Source organism: Sinohyriopsis cumingii, chromosome 7, assembly GCF_028554795.1.
Source record: "Sinohyriopsis cumingii isolate HCF-2022 chromosome 7, ASM2855479v2, whole genome shotgun sequence".
NCBI classification, from domain to species: domain Eukaryota; kingdom Metazoa; phylum Mollusca; class Bivalvia; order Unionida; family Unionidae; genus Sinohyriopsis; species Sinohyriopsis cumingii.
In genome coordinates, this window is record NC_142967.1 from 65637278 (window position 1) to 65654641 (window position 17364).

Consider the following 17364-nt stretch of genomic DNA (forward strand, 5'->3'; position numbering starts at 1 on the left):
GATCCAAGGGTCTGAACAGCGACAGAGGAAGCAAAAACAGACTGAGGACGAGCAGGTTATGAAACCGTACAAGACGCTGACTTCGATTGTTCACTCGATCCTATGATGAACTAAATCTATCAGTAACAGATCGACTATCTTATTTTAATCTATTTGCGTTTTCTTTGTATTTCGGTGAAAGTTAAATTTTTAAAAGCAGAGTACATTCCTGATGTAATGAATTTTCACAGTGTTTGTATGTAATTGATTAAATTGTTTGTTTACATGTACGGGGGCTCGTGTTGGTTTGTTCTATATACCTGCTCAGATCTCTATCTATTCCACCTATAAGTTTCACCACTTATATTTATATTTACTCGAACCGGGCAATAACATCGAGGGCGGTCAACCCCTAGATAACGAAAACCAAATACGGAGGGACATTCACTTACCCCCGTGTAACAATATATATATATATATATATATATATATATATATATATATATATATATATATATATATATATATATATATATATATATATATATATATATATATATATATATATATATATATATATATATATTAACGGGATTACATCCACGGGGTTAGAATATACCCTTAATTCACTATTTTGTTGGTGAATACCAATTTTCCTGGATTTCGTGGTTGCTGCAAACCACGAAATTTAAGACAAAAAAGAACAAAGAACTATACAACTTTTTAAAATCTATGAGTCTAAGGACACAACTGCAATGATTAATTCCTACGAAAAAATTAATTAACATTCATTCTTTACTTCGATATGAAAAGTTTTCAAAGATCGGAATGTTTGAAGTATAGGATTCTTTCTCCAACCGGAGGCCACTACTACTACTACTACTACTACTACTACTGCTACTGCTACTACTACTACTACTACTACTATTACTACTACTAATAATAATAATAGATATTGTTGTCATTTGAATTAATATATAATGACGCATGGATGTGAATGAATTGGGTATGAAAGAACACTAATGTACATTAAAAACCAGAGTGTAATCACGTAGCTCCTCAAAAAAGGGTTATTAGTATTCTTCGGTAACGTACGTGTTCATTAATTCTCATGAAGATAATACACCTTGACTAAAGTGATTTTAACAACTGACTGTCCGCCCCTTTATTAAAGATCTTTTGTGCCCTTTTCGTTTCTACATTTTTAGAACTTTTCAATTGGCACTAGTTTGCTAGTATTCTGCGGACATGGACATATATACCAAACCTACCTACCAAACTACCTACCAAAACCTACATACCTATCAACCTACTAACCTACTGCGACAGAGCGTACAGGCATCAAAACAGCAAAAAGAGGATATTTTATTTTAGTACATTAATACCAGATATATTTCATCATGTGGTACAAAAAAGTGATATTTGATCGAGTGGCGAAGCCTCGAGTTAAACTATTTGATTTGAGATACCTCTAGGCGAAACATAACGGGCATTGGCTGCAGGATAGAAACCTAGAAAACCAAACTCTTTAGAAAAAAACACCACCCACCATCTTTCGTAAAGTCACCTCGCTTTCATAAAAGTATCAGTGACTTAAAAGAGTCATGGGATTGGTTTTTTTTTTGTCATTTAGCAATGCAGCATAGACGGTTATCGTTCTTTTCTATGAATTAAGTGGAAATAGCTTCAAAGAGCCGCAAACGGCGTCGAATCAATCTTCAGAAAAAATATTAATGTCCATGTCTGAAGAGTAATGCAGTTTATAGTTATTTTGCTCTGTTGCTACAGATAGAACGTATAAAGCACACACAATCAAACATAACATGACAAGATGAAAATACGTGTATTTTCAGATGTAAGAAAATATATGGTAATGTTTTTCTCATGTGAAACAAATATGAAGTTTAATCTGTCAATAACGTTCTTTATCTAACACTTAAGTACGTAATAAGAACATTCTTTTCGCTGATATCAAAGTAGGAATACTTAATATAATTAGTTAATATAAACCAGAGATTACTTTGGTATTATTTCCTTAAACTGTTGCTCTTGCAATCTGCTTCAGATTCTGATATCACTGTCTTCCCCGAACAGCCCAATTTTACTGGTTGAAAGTCGTAGGCTTTTGGATATCTTGGGGTTATATGCATCAGTAACTACAGTGATTAGCTAACATAGCTGAGGTGTCACGTGACAAGCAGGTAGTCCACTAGCCTAATTCTTTCAGCCATTCACATATGCAGTACGCGGTTAGCCTGACAGTGTGTGTGTGTGTGTGTGTGTGTGTGTGTGATTTGGATTTTTAACGTAGCTTTAACAATTTTTCAGTCAGATCGCTACGATGTCTGCAGTGTGACAGTTTATAGTGATGTCTAGCACTGGAGCATCATGCCGCAGACATGTAGCATGATGTCCCACCCAGTCACCTTATACTGACACGAGGCCGACCAGTCCCAACACTAACCTCTTGATGCTGAGCGCCAAGAGAGGCAACTGTTAGTACCATTTTTGTAAGTCTTTTGTATGACTCAGCCTGGGATCGAAACCACGACCTCCTGCGGCCGAGGCGGGCGCTCTAACCTCTAGGCCACCGGAGCGGTTACACTGGTCAGACTAGTACTAATATTAGTACCCTTACTCCTACCTCGTGGACAGGGTACTAACATGAGCATATATGTGTCAATGGAGCAAGCCGGGTGTGATTCACACCCGGCGCTCTTTTAGCCTAATATCAACAATTCGAACATATTCTTTGCATATAATCCAACAAATTGAGTAGCCATCTTATTTAATACCGGAAGTATCGAAAATCATTGTAGAAATAGTTGTAAAATCTCGTTTACATTTTTTATCCGATATTTTCGTTTAGATCGTCCGCCATATTAGTTCAAATAATGATTACTTCCGTTTTCAACCTCGTTTGTTTGTGTGCCATATAAGGACATTGAGGCCTTATTTGGAAACGTAAACAAATCGTAGTAAAAATTTGGCGCGGTCCGAGTCAGAAATTCTGCGCATTAAAAGTAAATACGGTTTATCGGCAACGTTGAAATTCCACCAAGAAGCCATTATTCGCCACTTGATTGATAATAACATAGGGTAGAATATCCAAATATGGTCTGGCAAGTCTTACGTAGAAAAGGGGTCACGGCGAGAGTCTCGCGTTATCTGTTATGGCGGTTACGGTGAGGTTAGTATAACCATGCCAATTTATTTTATCGTGTAAGGGCTTAATAAATTTAAAATAAGCCAAACTTCTTTCACAGCATGTTTATACTTACGTAGTAGATTTCTACACTGTTTGCTTTTCTGACTTTAGTGATGATTTTGTGTGTGTGTGTGTGCTCCATTGCATGATATGGGATCAGTTCGTAGCCTCAACCACAACAAAATCAAGTTGAGGCTACGACATCGTAGCTATGGTCAGACAGGTTATTTGGTATATGTTAGGGTGTAAATAACACATACACATATAAGCAGTTATGAGCTATATATAAATACATACTTAACATGTTTCAGTAAAGCATAACATGTAGGCCACAATGCCTTTGTTTTTAGTTTTAAAGATATAGTACTAATAGAGGTTCTGGCAATTATCAAGTTTCTTGACTCAAACATAAACAACACATAATAAATTAGCTTTAAACAAACAATTTCAACAAAGTGACTGAAACATGAAATACATTTTAGAGAGACCACTGTTTATGTAATGAAAGGGCAGTAATGAAATGCATCCCGTCATCAAGTTTCATTATGTAGAATGATAATGTGCACGTAGCATGTGGCTAAAGCATAACCCCTGATAGTACAATACGAAATAAAGATCACGATGAACTGCTTTCGTAAAAAGGGCGTACTAGTAACAATCATGTATATCATCATGGATTTCACAGTTCTAGCATGAACAATGCCTTAGAAATGATCGTCAGATACAACATTTAACCCAGTGAAGAATAAAATATCGGCAATAATGACCTACTATAGAAATAATGGAGTAGTGCTCATCAAGACGCATCCCTTCACCAAGCTGCATGGTTCAAGACATAATAATATGTACATAGCATATATTCAATCTATTTCGGATTAGCTAAAAGTACAAACTTAACCTAAGAAAGTAAAATGTGCATATAAGGCACAGAAAACATGGTAATAATATCGATGTCTTCACTCATTTTGCTCAAACATGACCAGTTAAAACAAAACGGAACCCAACCCAGTAATACCCGAATTGTGGGCTGCAGTAACCTACTTTACTTATGAGGGTTCAGTACTCATCGAGATGCATCCCCTTCACAAATTGAACGACTGTAGGTGCAACAGAATACACTGCAACAAATACGAATTCAACAAGAAGCAAAACTGAATTAGCAATGTACAACTACTGCACATATGTGCACAGGTGCTCGACGCGAGCATGATGTTGAGAAAACAAAACAAAAACAATAATCTGAAGGAGAAAAAAAACATATAGTATTTAGAAGTGTTACGGGGTAGGTACCAAAACACCTATTCCGAGCTATTGCCTTGGAGCTATGAAGAAATGGACTGTACCTGTGTATTTTGTTGTGTGCGTACTGACACCGACACCGGGGTCAGAACAATAGCCAGTTCGACTTCGTCCAGTCGAGCTAAGAAGAAAAAAATCATCATTTATACCTGTCCATAACTTTAGTATAATTGTGATATATCTGTTTCCGGTTGGTGGAAACATCTGATTTACCTTTTCCTTTGTCACTTATTTTAACTCTAGTGACTTTTTTATGTTTATTGTAATTTATAAATTAGTTAACGGATTTTGTTATGGCATGATGTGACCCATTCAACAAATAATATAATCCTTGTCTTTCATTTGATATTTCATGTTACATCATCTGTGGTTACAAGTTTTGAAACCAGAACATATTGTGTTATACAGGGCCATTTTTTTTAAAAATTTTTTTGTGTAATTGAACCATGCCTCTAATACATCCACATCCTGAGGTTACGTGTGGCATGATTGCATGATATCATCTTCATCCTGATGTTTACTCCCACGGAAAATGTATGCCTGAACATTTTCCAACAGAGTCGCGATGCACACTGATGGTAGTTGAACCCCACACGAGTTCATTCTCGTCATAAATTCGTACCGTATTGTGTCTGAATAATCTGTGAATGAAAAACTTATATCGAGGTAGTTCCAATACGAGAGGAATATGCGTGTATTTTAAATATCATTGCCTTTGTGTGTATATATTTTGGAAAAACTAATCTGTTAACATTCTCATCTGTATTTCTCAAGCATTTATAATATGTATGCCAACATTCCATGATAGTCTACATAAATTAATTTGGTGAAATGTTGTTTTTTTTTTTTTTCTCATTTGTTTCACTCAAAGAATCCTACCTTCATTTCTTGTTAGTAGAAAGAGCGAAGTTTTACAGTATTTTACAGCATACCTCAGATCAATCGGAAGAGCTTGTTGCATATGTTGTTTAGCTAGTGTCGTGCACATTCTCAGCGATAGTCTCGAAAACGAGACATTCGCATGATTCAACGAGATCTGGCTAATGGGTGTCCGGTAAACGTCAATGATGATAATAGTAATAAATAATACATTAACTTCACAACTCAGGTATACTTGCATATTCATCAACAGACTACTTTAATTAGTATATTAATTATACCCAGCTCAGTTCAGAAAAGTTGTGCTGTGGTTGCATCGGAATACTTGAGATGAACAAGTTAGGGCCAATGAATTGATCTTCAATAAAAGGCCAGAACACCACGTCATTCGAATCGAGCATAAAAAAAACGGCGGATTTCCCACAAGCCAGATTAGGCAATAGGCTTAGACGGCGAAATTCGGGGAGCGTAAGATTTTAAAGCATTTAAATATGGCCTTTTGAAAATAAAAATATTTATTTTGTAACAAACAAAACAGTTCAAAGTAAATTTTTCGTTATTTAAAGGCGCTATGGTTTTTAAAGGCTCTGTTATAAATCCGTTTTATATTCTGTACATAAAAACCTGTATAGTCTGAACTCGTATTGAATTTGTTAGGGCCAATTGCCCAACTTTGATTGAAGAAGAAGAAAAGAAAATATCTACTGCATTTCAACCTTACCACAGATTCTCAGTCGCGGAGTAGTTCTCTTGGAGTCACGCGAGATTCTGATTGAACAAAACTAATGACCGACTTTGGCATTTATAGATATCTTACAGTCTGCTCATCGGGTTGTGCAGTGGCGACGGGCTCGCTTGGCTCCTCTGGGGTCCTTGGTTCAATCTCCGATTCTGGCATTTATAAGTGTAAGATGCTCGCGCATCAAAGGTTGGTGGGTTTATCCTGGTTCTCCGGTTTTCTCCGCCACAAAAGACCACGCAAGCGCCAACATCCAGACTGTTCAGCATATTTTATGTAAGACTGATAAGTTCAGCTTGTTACATAATCTCCGTTTAATAACGTTTGAAGCGTACAACCTCCCAGAGTGAGTGATGATGCAATGGGTATGACCCTCTATCATCACATGACTCATCACAGCTGGTGATGCATGACATAATGCCGCCGTGATACCAGTATAGAAGAATTGCTGTGACGTTTAATTTTCCCATTGATTAAACCTGATTTAAACATATGATGGGAAATAGGGCGTATTTTCAACACTTTATTATTACATGGAAATGGGTGCGACGCGAAGTAGCCATCGGATTGCTGAAATAATTTAGGCTGTTATATTTTATTTGAACTAAAGCGTTGTTTTTTTGGGGGCGGTTTTTTTCTTCTTGGGGGAGGGGGTGTCTATTTTTTCCCAAATATTGATCAACAAAAGCATTTATCGCTCAGAACAAAAGTAACACTTAAATGTTACTGTGTAGTTAAATGAGATTGTCTTCATTTGTTTTTGTTGTGTATGGTAACTTTTCGTGTCATAATGCATCCATGTAATAATTTGTTTCCTTTTACATAACCGCTTTATCAAGTAAATTAAAAGCCTCTGTGTTTTACGTCACAACTACACTACTTTTTAGACGGAAAGATTAAGTTATCTTCTACTAAAATTCATTTTTTATATTTAAATTAGTTTTCTAAGGTGTAGAACATTGTTCTGGGATATGATAAGTCGCGAAACCTTTAGGTCATAACAATCCGACTTTTGTTACAAAAATAATGTAAAAATTTCAAGGTAGTAAAATGACGTATTTCTTAAAATACCTAGGTAAACACAATGCTAAGCGACATCCAATTAGATAAACCCCGCTTACGAATAATAATACTTCAGATACGAGAAGTGTGCCAGTCAGATCTAGGTCATTTGCGATTTACAATCTTATATTCCGTAAACAAAATATATTGATATAGATATGCTTGGCAAAACTGACTCAATAAATAAATAAATAAATAAATAAATAAATACAAGTGAACGATTGGCAGTGGCGGCTCGACAGTTTGATGTGCTACAGAGAACATATTTTATGTCAGCTGCAAACCTCCCTATCCCGCCCCCCTAAGTTGTTAAAGAATCGCCCCATTACATAAAGATTAAGGCAAAACACAATGAAAATTTTAGCTGCAAAAAAAAAAAAAAAATCCCGAGCCGCCCCCCCCCCTTCCGCCTGGCGCCCACTCACCTACTCCCTCGCGCCGACTTTTATGTTACATTCATCCAGCAATTCTAAACGACACACGTAAAAAGAAATCAAGGCTGTCGTTAAATTTATGATGTTAACTGCATCGAACGTGTTACTACTTTTAATCAATAGCCTTATTATTCAAGCAATATAATCGAAACTATTTTAAAACAATGTTGCATAACCATACATGCGGTTCACTTTGACGGGAATAAATACCACACTGACGAACTGGAAAATTCTGGGTCGGACTGAAGCAATTTTTATTCCGGCATTCAAAATGTCCATGCTGAATAAGAATTTCGATAAGCCTGGATTAAACTTCTGACAAAATCCTGGTGACGAGGGGGAATTTTATCTAATATCAGTGCTTAATGAATAAAAAAATGAGGATGGAAGTAAAAATGGTATGTGTGGGTGTGTGTGTGTGAGAGAGAGAGAGAGAGAGAGTTGTTGTTGTTGTTGTCGTTCTAGGGTTTAACGCCATTTTTCAGCACAAGATAGGCCATACATGGCGGCCAGCATAACTGGTGGAGGAAGAACACTGTAATACCCAGGAAAGAACCACCGACCCACGAGAAGCTACTGGCAGGCTTTCCCACGTACCCACGTTAGCCGAGCCTTGGACTCGAACCCACGCAGACAGAGGTGAGATGGCAGTGATACGTAACGGTGAGCGCTTTAGACCACTCGGCCACTCGGGGACCCGAGAGAGAGAGAGAGAGAGAGAGAGAGAGAGAGAGAGAGAGAGAGAGAGAGAGAGAGAGAGAGATTTACACTGAAATAATTCAATGGAAACTTTAAATTCAATTTAAACACCCATCATCGTCGAATGAACAGTGACCATCGAGGTAATACAATGCAGCCTCATCCGATTCGTGTACTAAAAGAGAGTTTGACAAATGATACAAAATGTGAACAGGTAACATAAAAGTCTCCTCATGTCCTTAAGATTAAACACAATTGACTAAAAATAATTATCTCGTCTTTGATCCAGCTTTGATCTAGAATTAATCTTCTTTTCATTCAAGACCGCTCCGGTGGCCTAGTGGTAGAGCGTACCCCTCGGATGCGGGAGGTAGCGGGTTCGACCCCTTGCCGAGTCATACCAAAGACTTGCAAAAATGGTACTAACAGCTGCCTCGCTTGGCCTCGGCATTAAGAGGTTAGTGTTAGGACTGGTCGGCCTGATGTCAGGATAATGTGACTGGGTGGGACATCATGCTACATGTCTGCGCATTATGCCCCAGTGCTAGACACCACTATAAACTGTCACACTGCAAATATCGTAGTGATATGACTGAAATATTGTTAAAGCTACGTTACAAATCTAAATCACACACACACACACACACACACACACACACACACACACACCATTGATTCAATATAATGTGACTATGATGTATTAACAGTGCCGTAGTAGAAGCAAATGCGGGTCTTGTAGCATATGTTATAAAAGAGCCATAATTTTTTTTAAAAAACCACATAAATATTAAAACACACACACATTTTTAACTTGCATAGAAAAGTAATTTTTATTTTTTTATTTGCTATACAGCCAGATAATACGTCAAAATATGTTTGACATTTTAGTAATAGTATTATTTACATGTAGGTAATTTATAGCTTGAAAGCATTTAGCGCGGATCCCTTGAAGGTGTGGGGCTCGTAGCGTGTGCTACTTTTGCTACTAGGAAAATCCGGCACTTTGTATGAAAAGTAAAAATTACAACGGATGCATTTTCAACCGATGCACGCTTTAGAATGTACACGTTTGCAATTAATGTTGACCTTGATTGCTGATAATAAAATTCTCAAGTGATAATGTAGTCTCGAGTTTCTTCTGATCCCTGTCACCCCATTTTTAATACTGCTACATTTGTGTTGGGTTGTAGGGTCAGAGTACATTTCCTATCGAAAAGATGGAATTCGCTTACTAGCTGGCTCAGCAAACCTGAATGACCTTTCATCGAGATATACCTGCATGAAATCGACATGAATATGATTTATTTTCTAAAATAATCGTGAGCATAACATTCGTCACTCTTTAATCCGCTGACACACGAGACGATAGTACGTCGTTGCTGACATTTGACCTGGATATGTCTATTTGCATTCCGAGTCACATGACTATACAAATCTCGCAACCTACATGTCATTGACATCAGAGGTCATATAGTCACGTGATATCGACAATAAACAAATTTCCAAAGTTGTTGTACATAGAATTTGGACATATTATATACATCACTTAATGATTGTAAAAAAAAATATAATGCACACTTAATTCTCAACATATTTATTCTGAGAACAACGACCAGAAACATGTCGCAGCAGGGCGGAGAAAACCATCTTAAAAAAGTATCGAGCATATGTCAGCGATGTGTTTTGTTGATGTCGATTGACTACCACATTCATATTATCTATCTGCGTAGAGAATCTGGTTTTCTTCAAATTGCTGCAACATTTACAGATTTTCGTTCGTTGTTTTGACAATAAATATTTAAGAAGGATTTTTTGTCATCATTTTTATATAAAAATTACGTGACTTTCATTTATATGTTCGATTTGTTTTCCTACAGCAGCACTAGAACTGGTTTATTCTTGATATCACGTGACTGTGTGACCTTTGATGTCATTGTCATGTAGGTTACGAGAGTTGTGTAGTCACGTGACTAGGAATGCAAATGGCCAGATCCAGGTCAAATTGCAGCGACGATGTAATTTCGTCTCGTCTGTCAGCGGATGAAAGACATAACGAATGCTATGATCGCAATTTCTGAGAAAATAAATCTTATTCCTATCGATTTCATGCAGGTATATCTCAATGAAAGCTCATTCAAGTTTACTGGGTCGGCTAATAAGCGGCTACCCCATGCCGACACCATTTGGTGTCGGCGAATTCCAACTTTTCGATAGGGAATGGACTCTGACCCTACACCCCAACATAAATGTCCAAATATCAAAAATGGGGTGACAAGGGTTGGAGGAAACTCGGACTAGTGAAAATGGAAATCGACTAGGTTTTGTCAGAGTGTGCATTATGATTGAGGCAGAGGGTCACGTGGTAAATACAGGTTCCGTGTTCTAAAAGAGTGAATCCCCTTAACGTTCTACATTGGAAAACATGATTATACACAAGGTGGGATCTGAGAATTTCCCATCCCATTCCACATCGACGGATTTTGCTCATTTTAAATCCGGTAAGAGCGTTAAAAGAAATCCGGTAAGAGTGTTTAAAAAATGACGAGTCACTGGTATGAATTTTTTGTAGTGTTTGAAAGGTTTGCACGATTATAAAGAACCTAAAATATTTACCAGGCATTTTTTGCTGTGGGCTAGGATTCCTGGTTATAAGCTATTTTGTTTCACTCAGTGCACACATATGTAAGATAAGCGTTTACCACATGGGCAAACTATACATGCATTGGTAGGAAAGATCATCGTGAATGGCACAAAAAATTAAGTAACTGTTATAAGTATGATTTCACTCTAAGTGCTGTACAATATTCTAGTTATTAGCAGAGACAGTTGTCCACAGCATTAATCTCAGCATTCTGGATATCTGAGATCAGAGACTGGCAACAGGTTCCATTTTGTTGTTTATCTTCCCATGCTTATTGAGCCTGAACTATTCGGGCCCATTTGATAAGGCACAGATGTTAAATTAATTAAGATACCTTTTCTCTAACCCTTACCGATTACTAGAACAATAACAAAGTGGTACAGCAAGCAGTTTTTAGTTTGGTACTGTAAGAAACACTGTTTTTTTCTTCTAGGTTTTGTGTAGATTGTAGCTTTATTTTACATAAAGTTGTAGGACCCTTACATGGCGTTTGTGTGTCCTTTGAACCTGAATGTAACATTTTGGTGGCAGCGGTACGGATTACAATATTTCTGTGTGAATTATTTGGAACTGTTCAATACGTTGGAATTGTGTTTGACGATTCTGAAAGCTGCGAATTCAGCGAATCTGTGTGTTATATTAGCAGTGACGGGTTGTACTGTGTGTATATCGTACAGTTATTGATCGCTAAGTGCAAAGTGTGTTATCACTGTAACGAGGGTACGCGTATAAGCCCAGAAATTCAAAGAAAAGAAAAAACTAATCCAGTGGCTGTGAATAAAGTGACAGAACTTACAGTACGTACATATAGTTTGTCAGTATTTCGGTTGCTGATGAGGTAGAAGATGAGGGAGCAATGGTTGCTTCAGGGCGACCACGAAGAAAAGCGGCAGCGCAGAATTTGATGGAATTTACAGATAATGAGATTCCGGAGTATAAAAAGGAACTTAACCCTGAGCACATGCAACCACCCAAAGAAACAAAGCGAAAAACTAGCGCAAAGAAAAATGAAAGAGAATTGGAGTTAAGACAGAAGGAGTCCGAATGGGAAATGGAAAAAGAGAAATTAAGATTAGAAATGAAGCGTTGAGAAATTGAGTTACAAACAGTAAAACATCAAGAAAACGCGACGGAAAAAAAAACATCCTCAATGCCATTTAAAGTACAGCTATATGCATATGACAATGAACGAGGAGAAGATATTGTGACTTTCCTAGCAGAGTTTGAATCAATTACAAAACATGTTAAGTGTTCTGACGAGTTGAAAGTATTACAGGTAAGAACCCTTTTGACAGGTGATGCTAGATATTTTGCAAATCAAGCTTGTGGCGATTACCTCGAACTCAGAAAAGGACTAATTGGTCGTTTTGGAAAGAGACCGTATGAACCTTTCACTGCGTTGGTAAGCATGAAGAAGGAAAGCACCCAGACGTATCGTGGTCTGATGGCCAGGATTGATCAGTACATATAGCGTTTCTTGGAGGATCGTGACCCATTTATTTGTCTTCGTGAGGAATATTTCTTGAAAGCCTTGCACAAGATCAAGCACAGCGGATTAGGAGGAACAAGGGATCTAGTTCAGTTGTAGAGGCTGCAGAAGTTTATATTCCCACCAATGTACAACATCAATGGCAGAAGAATAAGTTTGGTCAGAATATAAATGTAAATAGTAACAAGACAACTATTTAGAACTTACAGCAGCAAGCGAAACTAACATAGACGACTGACCAGTCCAAACATGAGAATAAGCAGTATGATCGATGCAATCAATGGGACATATTGCAAGGTATTGTCCAACAGATGACATGAAACATCGTGGCAACCCAGCAACTTCGTTTTGTTAGCCAACAATTGGTGAAAGGCTGATTTCGGAAACAGGAGTTGTCAATGGGCTCGAGATCATGTTTGTAAAGGACACTGGCTCCAATATGACCTTGATAATAGAAGATCTCGTTGACGAGAATTGCAAGCTGGAGGGGCACAAAGTTACGTTATACACAGCAGTGGGTCGGCCATTTACCGCACAGTTGGCCGTGGTAAATATCGGCACTACGTACTGTAAGGGACCTGCGCAAGTGGTTCTTGTTTCAAATTTAGCCTCTGAAGCTCTATTGGGGATGGACATACTTAGCAAGAAAGGGTCATTTGTTGTTACGAGCTCGATGGTAAAAGGACTCAACGATGAGAGAACTGTGGAAAATACTTACCAATGTTAGGATGAGGATAAGAATGAAGTTGTCAAGAACAGCATCAAGACAGCAAATGCTGATCAACGTGATGACATTGAAAACGACAAACTTCCAACAATGAATGCGGACACGTTGTCGAAACTACAGATTGCGGATATTTCACTGCAAAGTACTAGAGAGAAGTCCTTTGCTATTCGTGAAGAGGCCGAGGAGGAGCCACTGGCATTCTTCTGGGAGAATGATATTTTGCGACGAAAATGGCAATATGGTGATGGTTCACATGGAGGGAGAAAATAGTGGTACCAGCAGGATTACGAAAGATGGTAATGGAGCTTGCACATGATCTACCCCCTTGCAGATCATCTGGATTTGGAGAAAACAAAAGAGATGATTCCCCAATCGTTATTTTGGCCTGGAATGCTTTCCGAGGTAAAAAGATAATGTACATCGTGTCATGAATGCCAGATAACAGCAAAACGGACTGCAGCTTAGAAAGCACCAATGGTTTGCCCACCGGTGATAACAGAACCGTTCTCAAAAATTGTAATGGATATTGTAGGACCATTGTCTAGAACGAAGTCTGAACGCTAATACATTCTGACGGTGGTTGATGAGGTATCCTGAAGCTTTTCCTTTGAAGGATATGGAGACAACCAGTGTTGCTAGAGTAATGACTGATCTGTTTAGCCTTGTTGGTTTTCCAAGGGTAATATTAACAGACAAAGGGACCAACTTCACTAGCACCTTATTGAAACAGTTATATGAACTAGTGGTTATCCGTGGAGTTACAACAACGCCTTATCACCCATAAGTGAATGGAAAAGTAGAAAGTTTTAATGGGACGTTGAAGTCAATGTTGCGGAAATTCTATACAGACAACAAGAATGAATGGGATGAGATGAATGCCGAATGTTCGAGGCTTGTTTACGGGAGAAAAGGATGTCAGGAAGAAGTCAGCTGTGGAGCATATTGTGAATATACATGAGAAGGTGGCCGACATCGGAATTCTTCTCAAAGATAAACGGTTGAATCGCCAAAGAAAAATCAGGGTATTGCATGATCGTCACAGGAAGACAAGAAAGTTTAGTCCAGGGGATGAAGTCCTTATTCTCTTGCCATCATGTTCGTCCAAGATAGAGGCACAATGGCAGGGACCTTATCGTGTGGTCCAAAAGGTAAACGATGTTAACTACCAGGTATCTGTGCCCGGTATGAGCAGAACTGTAACCTATCGTGTAAACGTACTTGGTGTTTGTGTGTCCTTTGAACCTGAATGTAACTTTAACACTTGTTATTATAATGCCCAAGCTTATTTTACAACGGCATTCTAAGGAATGGTCAACAAACAGTTGATATTCCTGTCTTGGCATCCGTCCGTCTACGAGAGACGATGGCATAGCTCCAAAGTACGCTTTTGCTTATCCTTCTTTTTAGCTCTCTTTTCAGCTTGCTTTATTCTTCTCTTTTCCTCTGCGTTTTGAACTCCCTGCCTGACAGCTAGACGCCAGCTGGAACGGTTGTTTGCACAGCTCTCCCAGTCGTTGACATTGATGTTTGCTGTCTTCATATCCTTCTTGCAAACATCTTTGTAGCGCAGATGTGGTCGTCCAGTTGGTCGTGCACCTTCTGCTAACTCCCCATATAACAGGTCCTTGGGAATGCGACCTGGGTCCATTCTCTTGACATGGCCGAGCCAGCGAAGGCGCCTCTCGCTGAGTATGGAGAACATGCTGTTCATGTTGGCGCGTTCTAGAACCTCTGTGTTGGGTACTTTGTCCTGCCACTGGATGTGCAGAATGCGCCGCAGACATCTCAGGTGGAAGCTGTTGAGTTTCCTCTCGTGTCTTGCATAGGTGGTCCATGTTTCGCTGCTATAGAGAAGTGAGCTGAGCACGCACGCTTGGTAGACACGCAGTTTGGTCTTCTCTGTGAGGTTGGGGTTGTTCCAGACCCTCTGGTTAAGTCTGGCCATCACTGCTGCTGCCTTGGCAATCCTGCCGCCCACCTCAGAATCAATGGAGAGTGAGCTGGAGATGTTAGACCCGAGGTATGTGAAGTTCTCGACAACTTCCAAATTGTACCCATCGATGGAGACAGAGGGAGGGGAGCCTGTGTCCTGTGCCATGACATTTGTTTTCTTCAAACTGATGGTCAGTCCAAATTCCTTACATGCATGGGAGAGGCAGCATACCAGCTGCTGAAGTCCATCTTCCGTGTGTGATATCAAGGCTGCATCGTCGGCAAAGAGCAATTCACGGATGAGTACCTCTGTGACTTTAGTCTTAGCACGGAGACGGGCGATGTTGAACAGCTTGCCGTCAGCCCTGGTATGGATGTACATTCCCTCGCTGCAGTCCTTGAATGCGTACTGGAGAAGCATGGAGAAGAAGATGGCAAAGAGCGTCGGTGCAAGGACACAGCCTTGTTTGACTCCGCTAACGACTGGGAATGCTTCAGATGTTGCGCCATTGAAGCACACTGTGCTGTGCATGTTCTCGTGGAACGACATAATGACAGCAAGCAGACGTGGGGGGCAGCCGATCTTCTGCAGGAGTCTGAAGAGTCCACTCCGACTAACCATGTCAAACGCCTTCGTCAGGTCTATGAAGGCAATGTAGAGGGGCATCCGCTGCTCGCGACACTTCTCCTGCAGCTGACGTAGTGAGAAGATCATGTCTACAGTTGACCTGCCGGCTTGAAATCCACACTGGGATTCTGGGTAGACGCGGGAGGCTAGGATCTGCAAGCGTGCCAAGGCAACACGGGCGAAGGCCTTTCCGACGATGCTGAGGAGGGAGATGCCCCGATAGTTGTTGCAGTCGCTACGGTCTCCTTTGTTTTTGTACAAAGTGACGATGTTGGCATCACGCATGTCCTGTGGGATGTATCCCTGTTCCCAGCAAAGGCAGAGGAGTGTGTGTAGGGGCTGGAGCAGTGCTGGTTTTCTGCTCTTGAGGACTTCAGGCGGAATGCCGTCGCTTCCAGGAGCCTTCCCACAGGCAAGGCAATCGATGGCTTTTCCGAGCTCTTCCAGGGTGGGCTGTGTGTCTAGCTCCTCCATGACAGGCAGGTCTGGAATGGCGTCCAGGGCAGTTCCAGTGACATTGTTTTGGGTTGCATATAGCTCAAGATAGTGCTCAACCCATCGCTGCAGTTGTTTCCCCTGGTCTGTGATGACTTCGCCCGTCTTGGACTTGAGGGGGGCGGTCTTGTAGCTGGGGGGGCCTGTCGCTTTTTTTGATACCCTCATACATTCCTCTTGTATCCCCGGTGTCAGCAGCTGTCTGTATACTGTTGCAAAGGTTCAGCCAGTAGGTGTTGGCACAGCGGCGGGCGGTCTTCTGGGCGTTATTCCTTGCAATCCTGAGGGCTTGTAGTGTTCTGGGGCTAGGTGCAGCTTTGTATGCCAGAAGGGCTTTCCTCTTTGCCTCAGTCACGGGCTCCATCTCCTCCCAGTTTGCCTCATACCAGTCGACATTCTTTCGCTCCCTCTTCCCGTAAGCTGTGATGGCTGATTTGTACACAGAGTCACGGATATGGGACCACTTGGAATCAATGGTGTCATCAGGTGTCACTTTGGTGAGGGCTTCCTTCAGTTTGCTGATGAACTGCTGTGTTTTCTCTGGGTTGCTTGCACAGTAGGTGTTGATACGTGGGTGACCCTTCTTCTTGGCGTGGTGCAGCTTCTTGGGTAATATTCGCACCTTGCTGGCCACGAGGGAATGGTCCGTGTCACAATCGGCACTGTGGTAGCTGCGGGTAAGGAGGACACTGGCCAGTTCTGCACGCCTGGTGATGACGAGGTCTAGCTGGTGCCAGTGGCGTGAACGTGGGTGTCTCCACGACACCTGGTGGATCTCCTTGCATTTGAAGAAAGTGTTTGTCACACATAGGCTGTGGGAGCAGCACATCTCCAGCAGTCGCTGACCATTCTCGTTGATCTTGCCCCTTCCGTAAAAGCCGAGACAGGTGGACCAGGCCTCATGGTCAGCTCCCACTCTAGCATTGAAGTCTCCTAGTAAGTAAAGGCTTTCATTGTTGGGGATGCTGGATATTGCCTGATCCAGAGCCTCATAAAACTTGTCTTTCTCCTTGTAGGTGGAGTAGAGGGTTGGGGCGTACACACTGAAGATGTTGACCGGGCCTAAGGATGTTGACAGCCGGAGGGCAAGGATTCTCTCAGTACCTGATGATGGAGGTTCAATGAAGGCGATTAGCGTGTTCTTGACGGCAAA